Raw genomic sequence first — 7,805 nt, 5'->3', positions numbered from 1 at the left:
CGGCACCCCTCCGCAATCTGTTTCATCTTACAAATATTTAGGCCTTCAGGATACATCGGACCTTTCATGGAAAGTTCACATCGAATTTATCGTCAACAAAGCTAACCTCATGCTTGGCTATTTAAAACGCAACTTTCATTCCGCCCCGTCATCCGTAAAACTACATTTTTACAAAAGCATCGTACGCTCGCAACTTGAATACGCATCATCCATATGGGATCCTTTCCCGGAAACTCTTACTCATTTGCTGGAAATGGTTCAGAACAACTCGGCACGTTTTATTAACTCAAACTACCACCGAACAACCAGCGTAACCACAATGAAAAACAATTTGGGCCTTCCACTACTAAGTTCACGCGTCGCAAAATCGCACGTCTCTTCCTCTTTCATAAAGTTTTTTCCACAGCAGTTTATTTGCGAGATTGTTTAATCACTTCGCCATCATATGTACACTCTTAATCGGGTTCCACATAGGTTCCAGTTAAAAGGGTGATCCACATATTTTATGTGGATCCGAACGAAAAAATAACTGGAACGAGGGATAAAGTTGGATCTTATCTGGAACCATCAACTTGTTTTCTTTAGGTTTGTGGTTTTTATCTGGAACCGAAAAAATGGGGTCATGCGATGTCGGCGGTTCCGGTTACTGTTCCTCTTATGTTCCAGTAAACGGTTGTGGAGAGTGCGTTTGTATATCTTTTGATCGTGTCTTGTTCCGCATAACTCGTGCACGGCAGTGAAGCATGCACTCTTTCATGAATCAACTGGAACAATGAACCGCATATATATATTTGGTGCTTCTTGACTGAGGATGCACTTGCGTGTTTAATATACAAAAGCACACCGCATAGTATGTCGGACTTCGCATAGTATGTGTGACACCGCATAGTATGTCGGACTTCGCCGACATCTATGAAACTGCCTTGCAGCAGTAAACTTTCATAATACGGCTAAGCTGTAGTTTTATCGATGACCTCTGACAGAAAACGAAATCGCAATTCTTTGCCAACGCTGTACAAAGCATTAAAAATGTCGAGAGAAGGCTATCTTAGGGAAAAGAAGAAATTGCAGGAACCCATTTTCAGGTGTTCTGTGGCACTCAAACCGCTTTCGTGAACATCTTATTTTTCTAATTGGAGGCGTGAAGTACAAAATTACCAGTGACTTGAATTTGAGAAGGACTAAACGCCTTCCTTTTCCTCATTTGCCCTTCGGGCGAAGCCATAACTGCTATAGTGCTGAATAATTCATGGTGCTTTTGTGAGCACCTTCATAACGAAATACTTGTTGAGGCTATTACATGTTATGCATTTGGTTTACAAAGCTTCGCAGAAACAGCAGTTTTTGTTCAACGCTCCGTCATCATATCGCTCTGGTGTAGTACGCGCTCAAAGGTACTTAGTCCACGTTACTTTGTTGTGATGGGGTGCATACATAATGGTAACCGACTGCGTCACTTTTACACCGCACACATCATGGTACGCATGAAGTTATATGCTTAGAAGTTCGTTTTTGTATTTTGTCTCGTCTCGGCTGTTAATTTTCACAAGCAAAAACAAAAGCCTCTTTGCAGAAGGAGAACGACTCAAAACCTGGAGAACTAAATCTACCCCGCGGCATCTGCCTTACATTCTATATATTTATACTTAAATGACATTCTTATTTCAAATTATTCATTGTAGTATCGGGAAATCCGCAGTGTTACCCTAATGTTGTTACTTGCCATAGTAATGCAAGTTCACCGAATGACCTGCCTTCTCCTGCTGGTCCCCCCGTTGCTGTTTTCCTGCACTATTGGTGTTCCTGAAGAAAAACTGCTGGAAAACGGGCAGATGTATTATTACTCGCTAATTAGCTCTGTCACACTGGATTCACTATACGGAAGTAGTTTTCTATAACGTGGGTACAAAGAGCGTCGCAGTATATATTATTGGTATTGGAAAGGCTTGTTGTCAGGAGAACGCAGTCAATAAAGAAGCGTCGTTTTGTTTTCCCTGCGAACAACGAAGTATAAGCTCTCATCAAAGTTTATGCACATATACCGCACGCGCTCACGGCCGGCGGCGAGAAACAACTTTAGCCCAACTAACGTGTTAAATTGGCTAATATCTGAGCTCTTTGTTCCAGCCTCAGAGCCGCGTAGACGTCCGCTTAGAGGCCTACTCTCATTTCCCGAAGCAAATAAAAGCGATCAAGGGTGCCGAGTTTGTGATCTCTTCCGCGGACTGGTCACTGGCCACGGCGTGCATCGCCCAAGCCACGGAGGAAGAAAAAGTTGGCCGAAACCATTACGAAACGACCGCCACTTCAGTGCAGCATGCCGTGCGCATGCGTCGGCAGCCGCAAGGCCACGCCGTTTGCGTTGATACATGGTATAGTGGGACGGCAACGGGTACAACGACGATGAGTGAAAAACAGGACAGCGTGAACCATTTAAACGACAGCAGCGCCCCTATCTCTCGGCGTTTACTGCGCTAGTTTTACGTTCTTCTGCATGCAGCGCCACAAGTGGCGTTCTACAGCGGTTTTCTCGATGGCTCGCGTTATGCGCCTGATGTACTAGAGGCATTGTCAATCAGAGTGGCGGGAACCGTTATGGCAGTTTGGTTGTGGCGTGAAACTGCGGATTTCTTCATATCCTCGGGCTGTATTTACTGTTCGACGAAATGTAGTTTTGCCAGGAGGCTCAAAAAAGGTCAGTGCTGCTTATTTATGTTCTGGTAACGGTTATTATTGACTCGTTCATCACTGCGTCCGATAAACAGGCCGCTCCGCTGCCTGTTGTTCGTGTTCAAGAAACGTTTGCTGCCGTTATTTACTTAAGCTTGCGTGTTTGTGGGTGCGAGTCGGCTTGACATTTCTGACTGCGTACGTTGGCTAGTGCTATTTAGAAAGTTGCTGCTGCGCGAATTTCTCGAGTCTGCATGTCCCCTTACGGTGTGGTGTCGCTTAGTTGTATATTGACGGTTGCTGTACCTGTCAGCGGTACTGAATCTTCTCGGGTTAGTCGCTCGCTATTTTCTCGCCCGCACGCACTGAAGAACTTGTAGCGTCTGTCTTTAGACTTATCGGCATTTTCAAACTTTCGTGTTAATTGCGTTGTGTTGGTCTGCTGAGAGCCATAAATTTACTGTGCTAATCACGCTATTCCGCCTAATGTTATTGTGCGTTCAAAGCGTTAGCGGCAGCACTGCTTACGTTTATCTGTGCTGTGTGTGTAGTAGTTGTTCCCGGTTTCTTCAAATGCCTTCGATGAATTCAGATGTTCTATTTACACTAGTCAACTTTAGTTGGCTCCCTGACGTGTAGTGAAATGCAAGGGAAAGTGGTTTTCTGAGCAGTAGCGTAGTGACAAAACGATCCTTTCGTGCACTCTTAATCTGGTTCCATATATGTTCCAGTTAAAAAGGGTGATCCATATATTTTATGTGAATCCAAACGAAAGAATAACTGGAACGAAGCATATAGGTGGATCTTATCTGGAACCGTCAGCTTGTTTTCTTTATGTTCGTGGTTTTTATCTGGAACCGAAGAAATGGGGTCATGCGATGTCGGCGGTTCCGGTTACTGTTCCACTTATGTCCTAGTAAACGGCTGGGGAGAGTGCGTTTGTGTATTTTTTGCTCGTGTCTTGTTCCACATAACTCGTGCATGGCAGTGAAGTATGCACTCTTTCATGCATCAACTGGAACAATGACCCGCATATATATTAGGTGCTTCTTGACCCAAGATACACGTGCGCGTGCGTTTAATATACACGCGCACACCGCACATAAAATTTAATGAACTTCGCCGACATCTATGAAACTGCCTTGCAGCAGTTAACTTTCATAATACGGCTAAGCAGTAGTTTTAGTGATGTCCTTTGACAGAAAACGAAATCCCACTTTTTAGTCAACGCCGTACAAAGCATTAAAAATGTCGAGAGGAGGATATCTTAGGCAAAAGAAGAAATTGCAGGAACCCATTTCCAGATGTTCTGCGGCACCCAAACCGCTTTCGTGAACATCGTATCTTTCTAATTTGAGGCGTCAAGTACAAAATCACCAGTGACTTCAATTTGAGAAGGACTAAACGTCTTCCCTTTCCCCGTCTGCCGTTCGGGCAAAGCCATAGCTGCTATAGCGCTGAAGAATTCGTGGTGCTTTTGTGAGCACCTTCATAACGAAATACTTGTTGAGGCTATTACATGTTATGCATCTGGTTTACAAAGCTTCGCAGAAACGGCAGTTTTTGTTCAACGCTCAGTCATCATATCGCTGTGGTGTAGTACGCGCTCAATGGTACTCAGTCCACGTTACTTATGTTGTGATGGGGTGCATACATAATGGTAACCGACTGCGTCACATTTTACACCGCACACATCATGCTACGCATGCAGTTATATGCTTAGAAGTTCGTTTTTGTATTTTTTCTCGTCTCGGCTGTTAATTTTCACAAGCAAAAACGAAAGCCTCTTTGCAGAAGGAGAACGACTCAAAACCTGGAGAACTAAATCTACCCCGCGGCATCTGCCTTACATTCTATATATTTATACTTAAATGGCACTCTTATTTCAAATTATTCATTGCAGTATCGGGAAATCCGCAGTGTTACCCTAATGTTGTTACTTGCCATAGTAATTCAAGTTCACCGAATGACCTGCCGTCTCCTGCTGGTCCCCCCGTTGCTGTTTTCCTGCACTATTGGTGTTCATGAAGAAAAACTGCTGGAAAACGGGCAGATGTATTAATACTCGCTAATTAGCTATGTCACACTGAATTCACTATACGGAAGTAGTTTTCTATAACGTGGGTACAAAGAGCGTCGCAGTATATATTATTGGTATTGGAAAGGCTTGTTGTCAGGAGAACGCAGTCAATAAAGAAGCGTCGTTTTGTTTTCACTGCAAACAACGAAGTAATGCTGTCATCAAAGTTTATGCACACATACCGCACGCACTCACGGCCCGCGGCGAGAAACAACTTCAGCCCAACTAACGTGTTAAATTGGCTAATATCTGAGCTCTTTGTTCCAGCCTCAGAGCCGCGTAGACGTCCGCTTAGAGTCCTGCTCCCATTTTCCTAAGCAAATAAAAGCGATCAAGGGTGCCGAGTTTGTGATCTCTTCCGCGGACTGGTCACTGGCCAGGGCGTGCATCGCCCAAGCCACGGAGGAAGGAAAAGTTGGCCGAAACCATTACGAAACGACCGCCACTTCAGTGCGGCATGCCGTGCGCATGCGTCGGCAGCCGCAAGGCCACGCCGCCACGCCGTTTGCGTTGATGCATGGTATAATGGGAAGGCAACGGGTACAACGACGATGAGTGAAAAACAGGACTGCGTCAACCATTTAAACGACAGCAGCGCCCCTATCGCTCAGCCTTTACTGCGCCAGTTTTACGTTCTTATGCATGCAGCGCCACAAGTGGCGTTCTACAACGGTTTTTTCGATCGCTCGCGTTATGCGCCTGATGTACTAGAGGCATTGCAATCACAGTGGCGGGAACCGTTATGGCAGTTTGGTTGTGGCGTGAAACTGCGGACTTCTTCATATTCTCGGGCTGTATTTACTGTTCGACGAAATGTAGTTTTGCCAGGAGGCTCAAAAAAGGTCAGTGCTGCTTATTTATGTTCTGGTAACGGTTGTTGTTCATTGACTTGTTCATCACTGCGTCCGATAAACATGCCGCTCCGCTGTCTGTTGTTCGTGTTCAAGAAACGTTTGCTGCGTGTTTGTGGGTCCGAGTCGGCTTGCATTTCTGACTGCGTACGTTGGCTAGTGCTATTTAGAAAGTTGCTGCTGCGCGCATTTCTCGAGTCTGCATGTCCCCTTACGGTGTGGTGTTGCTTAGTTGTATATTGACTGTTGCTCGCTATTGTCTCGCGCGCACGCACTGAACAACTTGTAGCGTCTGTCTTTAGACTTATCGGCATTTTCAAACTTTCGTGTTAATTGGGTTGTGTTGGTCTTCTGAGAGCCATAAATTTATTGTGCTAATCGCGCTACTCCGCCTAATGTTAATATGCGTTCAAGGCGTTAGCGGCAGCACTGCTTACGTTATCTGTGCTGTGTGTAGTTGTTCCCGGTTTCTTCCAATGCCTTCGATGAATTCAGATGTTCTATTTACACTAGTCAACTTTAGTTGGCTCCCTGACGTGTAGTGAAATGCAAGGGAAAGTGGTTGTCTGAGCAGTAGCGTAGTGACAAAACGTTCCTTTTGTGGAGGGGGAGGCAGGTGGGAACACGCAGAAAGTGTGGTGCCGTTTCTATGGTGTCAATGTCAGTGGTAACCTGAGACCTCAGAATAATTAGCCATAAAGCTCACGTGTGGAATATTAGAAGTATTAACGTCACAAAGTAAGTTTAAAAATAATTCATTCCTGCCATTTTATGCTATCAATGTCAGTGGCAGCTAGAGAGTTGGAATAATTTTCGAAACGCTCAGGTGCAAAGTTGTTGAATCATGATGTGCACCAAACATTAATCCATTTTTGTTCTCCTTTGAACGTAGAAATTATACTGAAAAACCAGATTGCTACATTCTGTATTCATACTCATATTCATGACCTGTTCAGAAAGAGTCTGTGGCTGACTGTGGAGACATTTGGCCCTCCACTGATAGGTTGTGACAAATGTTTTTGTTCCTCTGCAAAAAAAAATGAAAACAAATTATTTCCATTCTTTACATGCTCCTGCGAAGTCATGGCTGTGGCATTTACTGGCTGAAGACATCTTCGGCATGCTGAAGGGTTGTCGGGGAGAGAGTGGCGGATTATGAATGCCCTGTGGAGCTCATAAGCCACAAAAGAGTACATTTTGAGTCGTGCATATTGTGCAGATATTCACCAGTTCGCATGGACCAAGGACAGGTGAGCTCAAAGTATGTTCAAATATTTTTATATCTCAAATTGTTTAGCAAGAAAAGATTGCCAGGGCTTCCGCTGTAAAAAAGACATTCGACTTTCGTGGAACGAATCAGACATTGTTCAATATTATCTCGTGCTCCCTGGGTAAAGCAAATATTCTCTGATATTTTTGTACTGTTTATTTTCTAGGCAATAGGGCGAAGATAGACCTAAAACAGCTGTACAAGGAATGCATATGGCCATTTTAATTGTATTTGGACCCCTTCTTGGAAGTGTATGATCAGAAGGCAACACATTAAAGCTCTTGCACGGGATGAAATCATTGCATTCTACAAGTAAGTACGCACTCCCATTTTTTGGTATTTCATGGCGCGTTTTTAGGTAGTTTCTTTGTAACTAATGGTTTGAAACTTGAACTTCTTTTCAGTGACAGCTTGGCCTGTGGCTCAAGGTGACAGTAGGAGCTTTTCGGAACACGTTAGCGAAACTTTCCTGGAAGTGCACTTTGAGACGTCCCTGGCAGAAACACCCGGGTCCTAGTTTTGGTTGGGTAAGCTGGCATTTTGTTTTTGCGGGACTCAATTTCTGGGGCTGTTCATCCTAATAAAATCTCACTGTTAACAAGTTATCGTGAACGCCAATATTGGCCATTGTGGTCACATTCCGTTTATTACGGACGCTCCAACACTGGCAAAAAAACCACTATTTTGTATTTACGTTTTGTGAATATTCAGCTTTTACGCCTTGAGAGTTGTTGCTGTGATTTGCCAGCACCACGGACACGCCCAACGTGGTTGCTGCTACAACAATATGGTGGCAACTGACGATTTAAATTTCCCGCTTTTAATACGCCCGTAGCACCAATAATACTCCCAAATACAGCCGTAGCATGAGTAATGCTTGCATTGGATTTTGACAGGTGGTTAAATAAGGGGTAATTGTTTTTTAAGGGAATTG

The 7,805-nt window shown here is 44.3% G+C and overlaps 1 long non-coding RNA gene across 2 annotated transcripts; it reads left to right on the top strand.

Annotated features, from left to right (window-relative positions):
- Window positions 1-5,483: 5,483 nt before the first annotated feature.
- Window positions 5,484-7,401, top strand: LOC144180641 (uncharacterized). Of its 2 annotated transcripts, XR_013324488.1 has the most exons (4): window positions 5,544-5,592; window positions 6,683-6,851; window positions 7,038-7,183; window positions 7,276-7,401. It is a non-coding gene; the product is annotated as an uncharacterized LOC144180641 (long non-coding RNA). The 2 variants fall into 2 exon arrangements; XR_013324487.1 differs by lacking the exon at window positions 6,683-6,851 and having other exon boundaries at window positions 5,484-5,592.
- Window positions 7,402-7,805: the final 404 nt, after the last annotated feature.

Source organism: Haemaphysalis longicornis, unplaced genomic scaffold (genome assembly GCF_048455015.1).
Source record: "Haemaphysalis longicornis isolate Haplotype H1 unplaced genomic scaffold, Haemaphysalis longicornis Haplotype H1 scaffold_4, whole genome shotgun sequence".
NCBI lineage: Eukaryota > Metazoa > Arthropoda > Arachnida > Ixodida > Ixodidae > Haemaphysalis > Haemaphysalis longicornis.
This window is presented reverse-complemented; position numbering and strand designations above follow the sequence as displayed.